We start from the raw sequence: 16710 nt of genomic DNA, 5'->3' as shown, positions 1-16710 counted from the left end.
ATCTTACAACTTTCTGGTCTCGACTGTGGAGTGTTTTAGCGCACTGTGGCGTACTAAAAATTTTGCGCTCAATAATTACAATTTATTAATTTGTAAGTGAGTTTACGTATAAATTATAACGTAGTTTTAAAGCTTTACTTTCTCTAACAACTAAACATATATTCCATCCGTTTCAATTTATGTGAACCTATTTCCTTTTTAGTCTGTGTCAAAAAGAATAACCACTTTCCTTATTTGAAAATAATTTACCTTTACACAATGATTTATAGCCACACAAAATATATGTGCATCATTTTACACCACAAGATCAAAAGTCTTCTCTTTTTTCTTAAACTCTGTGCTCAGTCAAATGAGTTCACATAAATTGAAACGGAGGGAGTATTAACAAGGCAGAGCGTGTTAGTCCCTAGGTTCGGCGAACCAAGGGACTTTGATTCAAATTTTGGATTTATCTTAAAAAAGTTTATTGAATGTGTATAAATTATTGATTAAGAACTCAATAACTTAAAAATATTACAATCTCAAAACTATAAGCTTTAAATCCTAGCTTTACCTGCAAGTAGTGTCAACTTATTAAATATATACTTGTTATTCTTTTAGAACAATGTTATTTACAGTCAGGGGCGGAGCCACATAGAGTTCAGCTGACCCAGTAGCTTTTGTTCAAACCTTATATTTATCTTTTAAAAATTCATTTTGTCCCGATCCGGATTTTCGACCATCGGGAGTTGTGATGACACCTACTCGTGAAAGCTAGGCAAGCCGAGTGTTATAGATTTTATTACCTTTTTTCCTTAACCTTTTAACAATTTCAAATTAACATGTGATCAACAGCGGAATAATAATAATAATAAAAGAAGTGCAGAAGACGAAATCTGATAATTTAACCAAATACTAGTACGAAAATCCAAAATACAACCCTACCCAGAACTGGTGTCAGAATGTCACGGACCATCTATGAATATTACAATCAGTGGTCTGAATAGAAAAATAAAAGTCTGTCTCTGAAATAAATAAAAACAGAATGGAAAGGATAGAAGGAGACGCCAACTTGAGCCAATGCTCCAACCTGAATGTCACAACCTAAGTCTCAACTTAAGTCAATGCTCCACAATGGTCTATTACCAAGAATACTTTCATAAGCCTTGTTCAACATTTGAAATCATCATATTAAGCACAGACAATACATAACGGAGTCACAACAATCATAGTATAAGACTCACGGGCATGCTTGACACCAACATATAGATACTCGTCACCACACCTATATGTCGTACTCAACACTTAACACATAGCAAATAAGACCACAACTCTTATTCCTCCAAGCTAAGGTTAGACTAAACACTTACCTCGATTTCACAGACAAATTAAGCCCCAACTACCGCTTTACCCCTCGGTTCCACTTCCACTTCGCTTGTATCTTGTCACAATTTACTTAATAACATTACTATATGCTAAATAAACCAATTATAATTCATGAAAATAGATTTCCCATTGATTTCTCCCAAAAAGTCAAAAATTGACCCCGGGCCTGCTTGGTCCAAACCCGAAATTCGGACCAAAATCTGATTACCCATTCACCCCCGAGCCCGAATATACAATTGCTTTTGGAATCCGACCTCAATTTGAGGTCTAAATCCCTAAATTTTTATGTTCCTAAGTTCTACCCAAAATTCTCAATTCCACCATAAAAACCCTAGATTCTAGGATGAAATCTTGTAAAAAGAAGTTAAGGATTGAAAGAAATGAGTTTAAAATCACTTACTTGTGTTTTGGGGAAGAAAGAGTGTTTGATAAATCGCCTCTTATGTTTTAAGGTTTTGAAAAATGAAAAATGGCTGAAAATTCTCGTTACTACAAAAAATAGTCAAAATTGTGACGAAAATTTTGTGACAGACAAGTTGTTCACAAAATTGTGACGGAATTTTATCGGATTTGTGATGGATCATCCTTACATAGCCTAAAATTTGCTGAAAAGATATAATATTTTACAAAAATTCTATTTGTGACGGATTTGTAACAAAGTTGTGACGGAACTTAGAGATGGCAAAACTAAATTGTCACGAAATTATGGCGATAAAATAATCTGACGAACTTCCGTCACAAAATTGTCACAATATTATTAAAAATATATAGCTAATAGAAATTATATTTTTGTGACGGCCGAATGCATCACAAATTTGTGACATACATCTAAATCCGTCACAAAATCAAAAAAACTTAAAATTGGTAATAGTTTTGACCAATGTGTATGGCGCTGGTTTTAGAAAATTTTGGACTGCATTTTGGTTTTCCCACCCGTATTTCCCCCCCTTACATCAAATATTAGTCCAAAACCCTTATTTTCTTTTCCCCCAAATTTACAGAGGTCTCTTTTCCCTTTAACCTTCAACCATCGGCTCTTTTTCCCCTTCACCTTCAACCATCGATTCTTCAATACATGGTCCATCGTCATCCTCAACTGTTGAGTTTTGGATTGTTGAGTTTCTTTTTAAGATGAAATAGTCTTAAAATGAGAGTGAATAGGAAATGTGATTTGGATTTGGATTTGGATTTGATTAAATGATCGATCGATTGATTAATTATTTGGACCAAATTTATTTGTTAATAGTGAATATTAACATGATATAATCCGTGTTTGTAACAGATATTTTCCAATCCGTGTATTGTGTTGCACCAAGAAAGCAACAAGATGCCTAGTGCACCTCCCACCATGGCCAAGTACTCCTCCCACCAAGCAAGTGTTCATTCCACCATGTAAGTGCTTCCTCCATGATATCCTAATGCTTGTTCCACCATGGAGGGGACAGATTTCTCTCACATGTCTGCTATAAATAGAGCAGAAGTTGTAGAAAAAGAAGAACACACCGGAAAAAAAATACTCGAAACACTCAGTATACAATTGATATACACTTTGTATATAATTGATATACACTGTGTATACACTGTGTATACACTGGAAAAATGAATTGCAATCTGATATCCTCTTCAGTAAGAATTCAACATCAGCTATACATTGCATTCCTTCCTCTCAGAATTTCCATTCGACTTCTGAGTTCTCCTCCCTTGTTCTGCATTGTTTTAAAACTACAAACAAAGCAACTATAAGTGTGATTTGCTGCCGAACTTTGCGTTCTCTAAAATACTGGGGTTTGAAGTACCGCTACACCAGTGTGTAATTCGTTCTATCCTGGGAGGAAATAATCCATAACCTTGGGTACTAGGAGGGGATTAAATTCTTTAAGGAAATACTGTGAATTCAGTGGGCTGGAATTAATTTTTGTTTCAGTTATATCATTTATATTTACGTATGTTACTGCTGTATGTAGTTGATAAAGAGGATAATATATATCTAAGAGTGGAAAAGTTAAAACTTGATCTTCCATCCTTCCATATTTATATAAGATAAGAAGTACTATACAGGAAACAACAAACAACAAGCTTAAGGAATTTAATAATTTTAATTTCTGTATTTGTATTATTCTTATTATTCTGGAAACTTAAAACCTTTGTGGTTTTGTGTACTCCCATTTGGAGAGTAAAGCCTTCGTGGCGTTTTGTTGGAGATTAAAATCTACGTGATTTTTCACTCCAGTTTTAAACGTTTATTAAATGTTTGTTTGTGTCATTTTTACAGTAAAAATGGCGAATGACGGAAATCAAGCTGTTCCGATGATGACTGCCAACGCATCGACAAGTCGAACTCCGGCGTTGGCACCGGCAGAGAAACCCGGAAAATTTTCCGGGATGGATTTCAAGCGCTGGCAGCAAAAGATGTTCTTCTACTTGACTACGTTATGTCTACAGAAGTTCATCAAGGAAGATGTTCCTGATCTTCCAGATGAAACTCCAGAGAATGATAGCTTTCTCGTGATTGAGGCGTGGAAGCATTCTGACTTCTTGTGCAGGAATTATATTCTTAGCGGACTGGAGGATAATCTGTATAATGTATACAGTGGCATGGAGACGTCAAAAGAATTGTGGAATGCGCTTGAAAAGAAATACAAAACTGAAGATGCCGGGATGAAGAAATTCGTCGCTGCAAAATTTTTGGACTACAAAATGGTAGATAGCAAGTCTGTTATTACCCAAGTCCAGGAATTACAAGTGATTATTCATGATCTACTTGCTGAAGGTATATTTCAAATGAATGCTAATGTTGAAAGTAAATTTTTTAGTAATTTTACTAACGGAATTTTCATTGAAGATCTTGTCATCAATGAGACATTCCAAGTAGCAGCAATAATTGAGAAGTTGCCTCCATTGTGGAAGGACTTTAAAAATTATTTGAAACACAAACGAAAGGAGATGTCCCTTAAAGATCTCATTGTTCGATTGAGAATCGAAGAGGACAATAAAGCTGCTGAAAGGAGAGGCCGTGGAAATTCAACAATAATGGGAGCAAATATTGTTGAAGATAACAAAAAGAGAAAGAAGGCTTCTGGTCCGAAATACAACCCAAGCAAGAAGCGGTTCAGTGGAAACTGCTACAACTGTGGGAAAACCGGACACAAATCTACGGAGTGTCGTGCTCGGAAGAAAGACAAGCAAAGGGGTCAAGCAAACATGGTAGAAAAGCATGATGATGTTGATGACTTGTGCGCCATGCTTTCTGAATGCAACCTGGTAGGAAACCCAAAGGAGTGGTGGATTGATTCTGGAGCCACTCGCCATGTTTGTGCTGTGAGGGAAGCATTTTCTACATATGCTTCTGCTGGACCCGAAGAGACGCTCTCTATGGGAAATGCTGCTACAGCAAAAATTGAAGGATACGGTAAGATATTTCTCAAGATGACTTCTGGCAAGGTCATGACTTTGAACAACGTCCTTCATGTTCCCGAGATTAGGAAGAACTTAGTCTCTACTGGACTTCTTGTAAAGCACGGTTTCAAGTGCGTTTTTGTATCTGACAAGGTAGTGATTAGTAAGAATGAAATGTTTGTAGGAAAAGGTTACCTTACTGAGGGCCTTTTCAAGCTGAATGTAATAGTTGTTGAAACTAATAATAAAACTTCAGCTTCTTCTTACTTACTTGAGTCAAATGATTTATGGCATGTACGTTTGGGTCATGTCAATTATAAAACCTTGCGAAAAATGATTAACTTGGAAGTATTGCCTAAGTTTGAATGCGAAAAATCAAAATGTCAAATATGTGTGGAATCTAAGTATGTTAAACATCCTTATAAGTCGGTAGAAAGGAATTCAAATCCTTTAGACTTAATTCACACAGATATTTGTGATATGAAGTCAATACCATCTCGCGGTGGAAAGAAGTATTTCATAACTTTTATTGACGACAATACTCGATATTGCTATGTTTACTTACTTAATGGTAAAGATGAAGCAATAGACGCATTCAAGCAATACAAAAATGAAGTTGAAACGCAACTTAACAAGAAAATCAAAATGATAAGAAGTGATAGGGGTGGTGAATATGAATCTCTTTTTGAACAAATATGTTTAGAATATGGAATTATTCATCAAACAACAGCCCCTTACACGCTCCAATCCAATGGGATTGCGGAAAGAAAGAATCGTTCATTAAAGGAGATGATGAACGCATTGTTGATAAGTTCTGGATTGCCACAGAACTTGTGGGGGAAGTTGTTCTTACGGCTAGCCGAATACTAAATCGAGTACCCATAGCAAAATACAATCCATTCCATATGAAAAATGGAAAGGAAGGAAGCCCAACTTGAATTATTTTAAAGTGTGGGGGTGTTTGGCAAAAGTACAAGTTCCTAAACCCAGAAGGGTAAAAATAAGACCGAAAACAGTTGATTGTGTTTTCATAGGATATGCGACCAATAGTAAAGCATATCGATTTCTGGTTCATAAATCAGAAAATCCTGACATTCATAATAATACGGTTATAGAATCAGATAATGCTGAGTTCGTTGAAAATATATATCCGTATAAAAAGGAATGTGAGTTGTTTGGTGAAGGATCTAAACGACCTCAGGAAGAAACAAAAGAAAGTACATTTTATCAGGAGGATCCAAGACGTAGTAAACGTCAAAGAACGTCTACTTCGTTTGGACCAGATTTTGTGACTTTCTTATTGGAAAATGAGCCTCGAACATTTAAAGAAGCTATGTCTTCTTCGGAATCATTGTTCTGGAAAGAGGCAGTCAATAGTGAAATAGAATCCATATTGAACAACCATACATGGGAATTGGTTGATCTTCCTCCTGGAAATAAACCTTTGGGTTCTAAATGGATTTTTAAGAGAAAAATGAAAGATGATGGCACTATTGATAAATTCAAGGCAAGACTTGTTGTCAAAGGGTATAGACAACGAGAAGGTCTTGACTACTTTGATACATACTCCCCAGTTACAAGGATTACGTCCATACGAATGCTAGTAGCTTTAGCTGCAGTTTATGGTCTTGAAATTCATCAAATGGACGTAAAGACAGTCTTCTTAAATTGAGATTTGAAGGAAGAAATTTACATGGAACAACCTGAAGGGTTTGTAGTTTCAAGTAAAGAAAAGAAGGTATGTAGACTTGTTAAGTCCCTCTACGGACTAAAACAAGCACCCAAACAATGGCATGCGAAATTTGACCAAACAATGTTGTCAAATGGTTTTAAGATAAATGAATGTGATAAATGTGTGTACATTAAAAATGTTCCAAATCACATAGTCATTGTTTGCCTATATGTGGATGATATGCTGATAATGAGTAATAACATTGCCAACATAAATGCTACTAAGCGTATGCTAACTAGCAAGTTTGATATGAAGGACTTGGGAATTGCAGATTTAATTCTGGGGATTAAGATCCAAAAGACTCCTCAAGGCCTGGCATTGTCACAATCTCATTATATTAAGACAGTACTTGAAAAATTCAAGCACTTGGGCTTTAAAGTTGCAAAGACTCCAATTGACGTGAATCTTGCACTAGCAAAGAACAAAGGCCAAAGCATATCACAATTGGATTATGCTCGTGTGTTGGGATGCTTAATGTACATCATGAATTGTACACGACCAGATATAGCTTGTGCTATAAGTAAACTAAGTCGATACACGAGCAATCCAGGTCAATCTCACTGGATGGCAATGAAACGAGTTTTGGGATACTTAGAACATACCCAAAACTTTGATTTGCACTACAGTAAATATCCTGCGGTGATTGAAGGATATTGTGATGCAAATTGGATCACCGGTTCAACTGATTCGAAGTCCACAAGTGGATATGTATTCACTATTGGTGGAGGAGCGGTATCTTGGAAGTCGTCCAAACAAACATGTATTGCCCGCTCTACAATGGAGGCTGAGTTCATAGCCTTAGATAAAGCCGGTGAAGAAGCTGAATGGCTCCGGAATTTCTTGGAAGATATTCCATTTTGGCCCAAACCGTTGGCACCAATATGCATACACTGTGATAGCCAAGCGGCAATTGGAAGGGCTGGGAGCGTTATGTATAACGGTAAATCTCGTCATATACGACGAAGACATAAAACCGTTAGGCAACTTCTCTCTAGAGGAATTATCACGATTGACTATGTAAAGTCAAGTGATAATGTGTCGGATCCACTTACAAAAGGCCTAACTAGAGAGGTAGTTGAGAAATCATCGAGGGAATGGGACTATGGCCGAGAACAAGTCATTGTGGCGGTAACTCTACCTAGAAGACTGGGGATCCCAAGATCTAGGTTCAAGGAGATCAAACAAAGTTATTAATGACGGTTCAACATTGTCAACAAAAATTTTTAGTCCATTCTCGTGATGCGACAATGTTCAGTACCAAAGATAAAGCATTAAGGGTTTTTAATGATTTCTAAATTTGGTACGGGGTATATCAAATAGTGTATCTACGGGATGACACGTTTAGGAATCACCTATGTAAGTGTGAAGTGTTAGCCGCTTCAAGGAGAATTTTGCAAGGCCAATTCTCTATGCACTTATGAAATCAGGCGGTGTTCATGGCTGAAACGAACACAACAATGAGAACTAAAGACGGTTAAGGGATTGATTGTGTGACTTATGGTTGTCTAGGTATACACTAAAGTTCGACGGTTCAAAGATATCAAATCTACCGATTGACCGAGTATATCCGACATAAGTTCACTACGGAAAGTTCAAAGGGAAACCTACTTATCCAGATGCAATTAATCCTTGCTTGCAAATCACACAAGTTTTTCATGCATACTTCCGTGATATAGCCATTCCCCATTCATGTGGGGGATTGTTGAGTTTTTGTTTAAGATGAAATAGTCTTAAAATGAGAGTGAATGGGAAATGGGATTTGGATTTGGATTTGTTCAAATGATCGATCGATTGATTAATTATTTGGACCAAATTTATTTGTTAATAGTGAATATTAATGTGATATAATCCGTGTTTGTAACGGATGTTTTCCAATCCGTGTATTGTGTTGCACCAAAAAAACAACAAGATGCCTAGTGCACCTCCCACCATGGCCAAGTGCTCCTCCCACCAAGCAAGTGTTCATTCCACCATGTAAGTGCTTCCTCCATGATATCCTAATGCTTGTTCCACCATGGAGGGGGCGGATTTCTCTCACATAAATGCTATAAATAGAGCAAAAGTTGTAGAGAAAGAAGAACACACCGGAAAAAAACACTCGAAACACTCAGTATACAATTGATATACACGTTGTATATAATTGATATACACTCTGTATACATTCAAACTACACTCTGTATAACATTCAAACTACACTCTGTATACACTGTGTATAACGGGAAAAATGAATTGCAATCTGATATCCTCTTCAGTAAGAATTCAACATCGGCTATACATTGCATTCCTTCCTCTCAGAATTTCCATTTGACTTCTGAGTTTTCCTCCCTTGTTCTGCATTGTTTTAAAACTACAAACAAAGCAACTGTAAGTGTGATTTGCTGCCGAATTTTGCGTTCGCTGAAATACTGGGGTTTGAAGTACCGCTACACCAGTGTATAATTCGTTCTATCATGGGAGGAAATAATCCATAACCTTGGGTACTAGGAGGGGATTAAATTCCTTAAGGAAACACTGTGAATTTAATGGGCTCGAATTAATTTCTGTTTCAGTTATATCATTTATATTTACGTATGTTATTGCTGTAGGTAGCTGATAAAGAGAATAATATATATCTAAGAGTGGAAAAGTTAAAACTTGATCTTCCATCCTTCCATATTTATACCAGATAAGAAGTACAAGATAAGAAATACTATGCAGGAAACAACATCAACAAGCTTCACTACAAGCTAGTCGACTCCCTCATTCTTTTCAGGTTTGCTTCTTTATCATTCTCTTTGTTCATAAGTCTAGAAATTTTTGGGCTAATTTTTTATTCTCTTTTATTTCAATCTGTTTCAGCTTTGGTTTGCTCCATTCCCAGGTAGGCGTTGCTTGAAAAAATAGTTTGTTGAAGTGAATAGCATCATCCCTTCTTAATTTTTCTCTGCCCTTTCTATTAGATCCTTCAACTAAAGCTCAAAAATCTTCAAGGTAAACTAAAAAACTATTGCACACCAGGCGTTTAATTATTTATATTTTTTATTCAATTTTATTTTATCCCAACTCTAAATATTTGAAATTTATAGAAAAATCTTAGTGGGTCTTCATCAAAAGTGTCAGAATAGATAAATTGTGAAGTGAAAAACCTACATGTGTTAGTTTCTCAACTAGTAAAATAAAAGAATAAGTTAAGTCTTTACTGATAAGTACTCTTTCTAAGATATTGTATCTTATTTTAAGCTTGGGTTTTAAGATATGACAAATTTTTTATTTGTAATTTTTGGTGTATATATATAAATAAAAGAACTGTATTGCAAGTATTCAAATATCTACAAAAGCATAAAGATAAGGGTTTTAATTGTGGGTAACTGAAGAAACTTTAGTAGTTTCTTAAAATTTTATACTCTTAGTAGTATTTCACATAGCAAAGCAAATGAAAATTATTATCTTTGATTGTAACATCGATCTTAACTCTCTTTGCTTGTACGTGTAAATATTTATTTGAATTTAAAATTTTAAGTTTTATGCTCGAGTCTACAATCTTATGTATGCTTTTATGGTTTAATTATCATCATGTAATTTATAACATATGTTTTATTATTGTCTTGTCAGAGTATAGAATATGAATTCTAATCGTGAGTGGATGTATGCTAGATTGGAAAATGGATTCATTAATCCTAGATTTGTTGTTGGGGTTGAGGAGTTCGTTGCATTTGCTAAAAGTCATCCACAATGCATGTTTCCTTTTTGGCTTAATACATAGTTTACCACCCAACCTTTGGCCCAAATCCCCCTTACACACTTTCTGTGGACGATAATAACCTTACACAAGAAACCTTTCTAAAGTGTATCTAGTACCCACCTCCTTTGACCAGATCCTGTTAATAAGACATCCGTGTATGTCACGCGTTTGACTTTACATAATTTTAACCCATTACCTTATAATAACTAACCCGACCCTACCCGACCCACAAGGTAAAAGCGTTAAAACCAAACTTACCCAAGTCAGTACTCAAAATCCGATACATCTAGAAGGAGCTACTGTAAAGGCGATTCCGGCGACCATCTCAAGCTACGCTTTCATCGTGGATTTCCGATGGATTTATGCGGTTAATAGGTTAGTAATTTTCTTCTCCTTGCATTACCCGTTTATTTTAGTAGTGGGTGGGTTGAATCTAGGGTTTTTTTTGAAATTTCTTCTATTTTGCTTAAGGTTATCGGATTTTTTAAAAGGGGAATCTTTTGTCATTATCGATATCACTGTGAAGTTGTCGTCTTGTTGCCTTTACAGATAGTTTTTTTATAAAAGAGATTTGTCTTGTGTTTGCAAACCGTGTGTAAAGTTAGGGTTTAACTGATTATTGTAATACCATTGCTTTGAACAATGTGATATGCTCTTGTCTTTGTCTCCACTTTTATATTTCATTTGTAGTTCTTTATTTTCAATTATTGCATGTGGAAAGTCCATTTATTTGTCCCTTATTTGTTTGCAGATAATGTCTTTTAAAATCATTACCCTCAGGTGGTACCATGATGGGGTATTAGTTTCTGGTAACTTTGCTCGTTATGTGGGTGGTAGTCAAACATTGACTTTAGATGTAGATATGGATTTACTGTCTCTTATTGACTTTAGATGTAGATGTGGACATGGTTTTTGAAGTGTGTGACTCATGACTTAGAGCTTCAAGATGGAAGGGATCTTACTATCATGTCTGATATGCAAAAGGTGAATATATTCTTCTGTTTCTGTTTTCTGTCAATATTTATTTTTTCTAATTTCTGTTTCTGTTGGCAACTAATTCAATTCTTTTTATGTTTAAGGGATTGCTTAAAGCTGTATCAGAAGTGTTGCCTGAAAGTGAACATAGGTGGTGTACCAGACATATATTAGCAAACTGGACCAAAGATTGGAGAGGATTAGAGAGGAGAAATAACTTCTGGAGGTGTGCTAGAGCATCATGTGTGTCAGAACTGAATTTTCACCTGGACAGTTTGAATATGCTTGGGAATGGGATATGTGAGAGCCTCTTGAGGTATAACAAGGAAACCTGGTGTAGAGCATACTTCAACTGTGACAGGAAATGTGATATAATTGACAATAATATGTACGAGACATTTAATGCTTGGATACTTACTGCTCGGCACAAGACAATTATCACAATGTTGGAGAAAATTAGAGTGAAGATGATGGAGAGAATAGGAAAGTTGAGGGAGTTTGCAGATACATGGATATGTGATATATCCCCAATTGCTATGAAGGTGTATCAAGATAACATGGCACAATCTATGAGGTGTACAATCAAGTGGAATGGTGAATATGGCTATGAGGTTGAGGATACCTCATTAAGAGTGGTGCTGAAGCATTGTGTGAATATGCAAGCTCAAACTTGTACATGCAGGTCATGGATGCTGAAGGGTATCCCTTGTGCTCATGCCATTGCTGCTATGCATTTCAAGAACCTTGACCCAATTAACTACATATCTCACTGGTACCACAAATCCACCTATCTGAAGGCATATTCAACATTCATCCAGCCTGTGTCAAACATGCAAATGTGGCCAACATCTACCAATCCACCAATTGAACCCCCACCAATTAAAAAGATGCCTGGTAGACCAAAGAAGAAGAGAAGAAGAGAAGAAACTGAACATCCTACTTCTGGAAAGCTTTCAAGAAGGGGTATGGAGATGACATGTTCAAACTGTGGTGGATATGGACACAACAAGAGGAGCTGCCCTAAGAAAGCAAGGCCTGCAGATTCTACTCCAGCAAATGCTTCATATATCCAAAGATGTGGAGGAAGAGGCAGAGCAAGAGGAACAGGAACTCCAACTACCTCTGCCCCTGCTGTTGCTGGTAGAGGAAGAGGAACTGCTGCTAGTAGAGGAAGAGGAACTGGTACTTCAACTACTTCTGCCCCTGCTGCTGCTGGTAGAGGAAGAGGAACTGGTAGTGGTAGGGGAAGTTCTGGGTTTGGACTATTTCAATCAAGCAGTGGGTTCACAAGTTTTTCTGTAAGTAGTTCAAAGTTAATTTTATATCTTGTTTGCTTTAACAACTTTACTGAATATTTTCTATTTTTGGCAGTCTGGTGGAGGTAGCCAAGAGTGGTCTCTCATGGTGGTGAAAAGAGGTCCTCGGCAGATATTCTGGAGTGTGCATACAAGCCAAGAAGTGGTGTAAAATGGAATGGTAGACCAGCCATTACTAGAAGACAACTTGAAAGAACTGCTGCAACTCGTTCCAGAACTGCCACATCTCAATCCAATTTAAGTCAAGCAAGTTCATCATCCCAGCAATCCCAGAACAACCACTGAATTCTGTTATTGTCACTATTAATTTATTTTGGAACTGTTGTAATTTCCCTTTGGAACTGTAATTTATTTTGGAATTGCTGTTAGGTTAATTTGGAACTGCTATTTAGGTTTGTTGTTAGTGTTGTTATTTTGTTAAGGCAGCCTGCTGTTATTTTGGTATGCTGTAAAACTGGGCAGCGTATATTTTTGTTAAGGCAGGCTGCTGCTATTAGGTGATTGTAATAAACACCTTTATTCTATGATGAAATATATTTTTAGTGTTGTTTGATAATTTCTGGGCAGATGTGTCTTTAGTGTTGTATGAATGCTGTTATTTTGGTATGTTGTTAAGCATTTGTGCTGTCATTTTTGTATGCTGTTATTTCTGGAAAATTTCAGCATTTGAGTTGTATATCAGCCACTAATTGACTGTGTTTCAGTATTTTATCAGTCACAATTTGAGGTGTGTTTTAACTGTACTATCAGCTCACACAGCAACAAAGTCAAACAAAACAACATTAACAATTGCCAAAAAAATCATTCTAACTCACACAGCAACAAACTCAAACAAAACAACATTAACAATTGCCAAAAGATTTCATTCATTTCTAACAAAGGGATACAAAATCTACCAAAAAACTTCATTCATTTTCTTACACTATATAACAATCTTTAGAACTACCTAACACAATCAACTTCAACACAATTGCAATTAAAATCAGCACACACAATCTCCTCCAATTTCTTTGGTTTCTATTTTCCTTCAACAATGCATCAAATGCCCTCTTTTTCTTCAGCAGCCCCAAAATCACCATTTTCAAGTGCTCTGGAGTTGGGGGTCAAACCACATAAAGAAATTACATGCCGATCGTCTGTCCCTCTGAAAAATTGAAGAGACAAAATTATTACGGAATATAAAATCGATTAAAAGTACAATTGATATTTACCTCATAAAATGGACATCCGTAAAATCGACGACCCGGATTATCAACACTCCATGACTGTATCACCACAGCTTCTTCACCACAATAGCAAAATTTTCTCAGATTATGCATTTTCCCAAATCTTAAAATTGAGCCCTAGAAATTTAACCCTTATGTCAAAAAAGAGAAGGAAGAAATAGAAGAAGACTGTAATATTGGCTTCGAGCTTCAAGAAGAGGAATAAATTTTGGCTTCAAGAAGATAAAATTTTCTTCAATTTAAAGCTTTCAAGGAGGAAGAAGAAGATGAAAATTGGGTTAGTATATAGATAGAAATGGGTTAAGGCCCTTTTAATCTTTTTAAAAGGGTCATTGGAATGTGTTTTTGACCGTTTATTAAAGACAGAAATTGTCTTGAAATAGTGTCCACGCGCTTGGTCCAGTTTGTATTACACACGCTTAGACCTGGTCAAAGAAGGTGTGTACTAGGCACACTTTAGAAAGGTTGCGTGTGTAAGGTTATTATGGTCCACCGAAAGTGTGTAAGCGGGATTTGGGCCATAGTTCGGGTGCCAACTTATGTAATTTCCCTATTCTGTAATTTATTTTGTACATCCTTGTTTTGTATGGACATGTTTTGTAACTGCTGTTAAGGGTTATGAGTGCTGGTATGCCAAATATTTATGTATATTTACATCTGCAACCAAGTGTAAAGTAATTGGAACTTGCTTGGATTTGATTAATGCATATTTAGGTTTCCCATTGTTAATCTCTTTTTGTGAATTCAACCTTCCAGTGCAGCTCGCTAAGAATGAACAATTCGCCATCATCAGTTCCTGGTACTCCTAGTACTCCTAGTGCTCCAGATGTTTCTATTGGATCTACTACTGGATCATGCACATCTAGCCGAGCAATCATTTCAGTTGAGGGAGAAAAGTAAGAAAATGTGCTTTCAGTATATATTCTTTATCTCTTTAAGTGCAAATATTACAAAATGTGAAACTATTTATTTTCAATTTTGCTCCAGATTCGTTCCTAATGGTCATGCTATCTCGAAGACTATCACTGAAACCTTTAAGGAGCGACAAGATGCCACTGGTTACTCATGGAAGGGTGTTTCTCAATTCACTCGGGACTTCTATTGGCATGAATTTATGGTAGTTATTGGTTGCTACTAAAAGCTTAACTATGAGTAAATATTTTGTATGTATGTGTATATTTATGTCACTGATTGAGATAAATATTTTATTTAGAAATTGTATCAGTGGACTGCTGCGGAGAATGCCATAATTAAACACACATGGAATAAAGTAGCATCCACATTGTACAATAAGAAATTGTATGTTTGGCGAAAAGGTAAAGTCAAGCCTACTTGGGTTCTACAGGATATATGGGATAGCTGGAATGCACATTGGTCCTCCGAGAAGTGGCTTGACAAATCTCGTACTGCTGCTCAGAACCGGTGCAGCAAGACCGGTGGTCCGAGTACTGGTCTTAGCAAGCATACTGGTGGTTCTAGGTCTACAGTGGAGCATACTAGAGACTTGGTATTTCTTTTGACCTTTTAGTAGAGTAATTGCCTACTAATATGTTTAGTTATAATATATAATTATATTTACAGGCAGTAAAACTACGCCGTCCACCAAATTCGTGGGATATATTCAAGAAGCTGCATCAAAGAAAGGATGGCAACTTTGTTGATGCTAAATCTAGGAGCGTTCAAGTGAGTTCCTTGTATTGTATAGGTCTATTTTCACATGAAATCAGGAGTTTATATGAAGAAAGAAAAGGTGAATTATACTGCTAAATAACTACAGCTTCAGTAAGAATTGAAAGGAACAAGTGTGTTTTGTTCAATAAGTTACTTGTTGAGCGATGCCCTTTACATACTATGTATGTATGTGGATTGAGTTGTCTGTGTCCATACTAGGCTTGATAGTATTTTGGATAACTTTAGCTCTGCCCCTAGCAGCATGTTCTATCTTTTTGATGGGGTTCTGTCTATGAACTGGTTTGGTCTCCCTAACCTTTCCCTTGCAATATGTGGGAAGGTTGTTTAGATGCCTCTATTTTGTGATTTGTCAACAAAAACTCGTCCTCACAATAAGAAGTCTATTTCCGGGGAAGCAATACCTAAAAATTAATTTTTTTTTTGATGTTTTATGTATTTGTCATGAATGGACTGCTGACTTCATTTGTTGCTTGAGTTAGAGGAATCGAGTGTTGGAATAACAATTTGTTATTTTAAAAGGGTGGAGTTTTCCACGTAACTTAAGCCTTACTACATCTGTGAACATCAAAGAAAATAATGGAATGACATTTTGGAAGTTGGGGAGATTTAACTGTGTGCAAAAACTTATATTTTTTGTATTGCTAATCTAAAGAAGATTAATGTTAGAATACTACTTTACTTCTTGTTGTACGAGAAAAGTGAGTATAAGGTCATAACAAGTGTGCTTCATGACTTGTTCTTAGCTGACCTAAGATTCATCTTTCCATTGTTTATCTTTAAATTGAAAAGGTTAAAAATAATTGTATTTTGGAAAAACAACTGACATATGATCAATTCATATATCTTTTGGTATATATTGTAGTTCATTTTGATTTATTTCTATGTCAAATTTTGTGACATTGAATATATCATCCAAAAGTTTGAAGTTAAATATGCAAGGTTCACAAATTCAGCTAACAAAAGTTGCAACATTACACTTCAATCATAGGGCTGGGCATATATCGGGTAAAACCGATAACCCGAACCGTTAATTTTTTATTGGGTTATCGGTATCGGGTTATTGGGTTAACGGTTCGATAAAGGTTTAGAATTTTTTTACTATTGGGTTATCGGTTCGGGCTTCGGTTTGCCAATTTTGTTAATGGGTTAACCGATAACCCAATAACAATTAATAAAATTATGACTTTATCCTTAAGTATATACAAATGCTAGAGCTTCAGTTCATTCTCTCCTATTCTTTCTCAACCCCACTCTTCAGTTGCTTCATCTTCATTCTTCATAGACCTT

At 36.1% G+C, this 16710-nt stretch overlaps 1 long non-coding RNA gene across 1 annotated transcript; it reads left to right on the top strand.

Moving 5' to 3' along the window:
• The first annotated feature begins 9333 nt into the window (after window positions 1-9333).
• Window positions 9334-15906, top strand: LOC104220844 (uncharacterized). The gene is made up of 3 exons (XR_011400645.1): window positions 9334-9463; window positions 15077-15238; window positions 15313-15906. It is a non-coding gene; the product is annotated as an uncharacterized lncRNA (long non-coding RNA).
• The last annotated feature ends 804 nt before the right edge of the window (window positions 15907-16710 follow it).

This window comes from Nicotiana sylvestris, chromosome 6, assembly GCF_000393655.2.
Source record: "Nicotiana sylvestris chromosome 6, ASM39365v2, whole genome shotgun sequence".
Taxonomy (NCBI): domain Eukaryota; kingdom Viridiplantae; phylum Streptophyta; class Magnoliopsida; order Solanales; family Solanaceae; genus Nicotiana; species Nicotiana sylvestris.
This window is presented reverse-complemented; position numbering and strand designations above follow the sequence as displayed.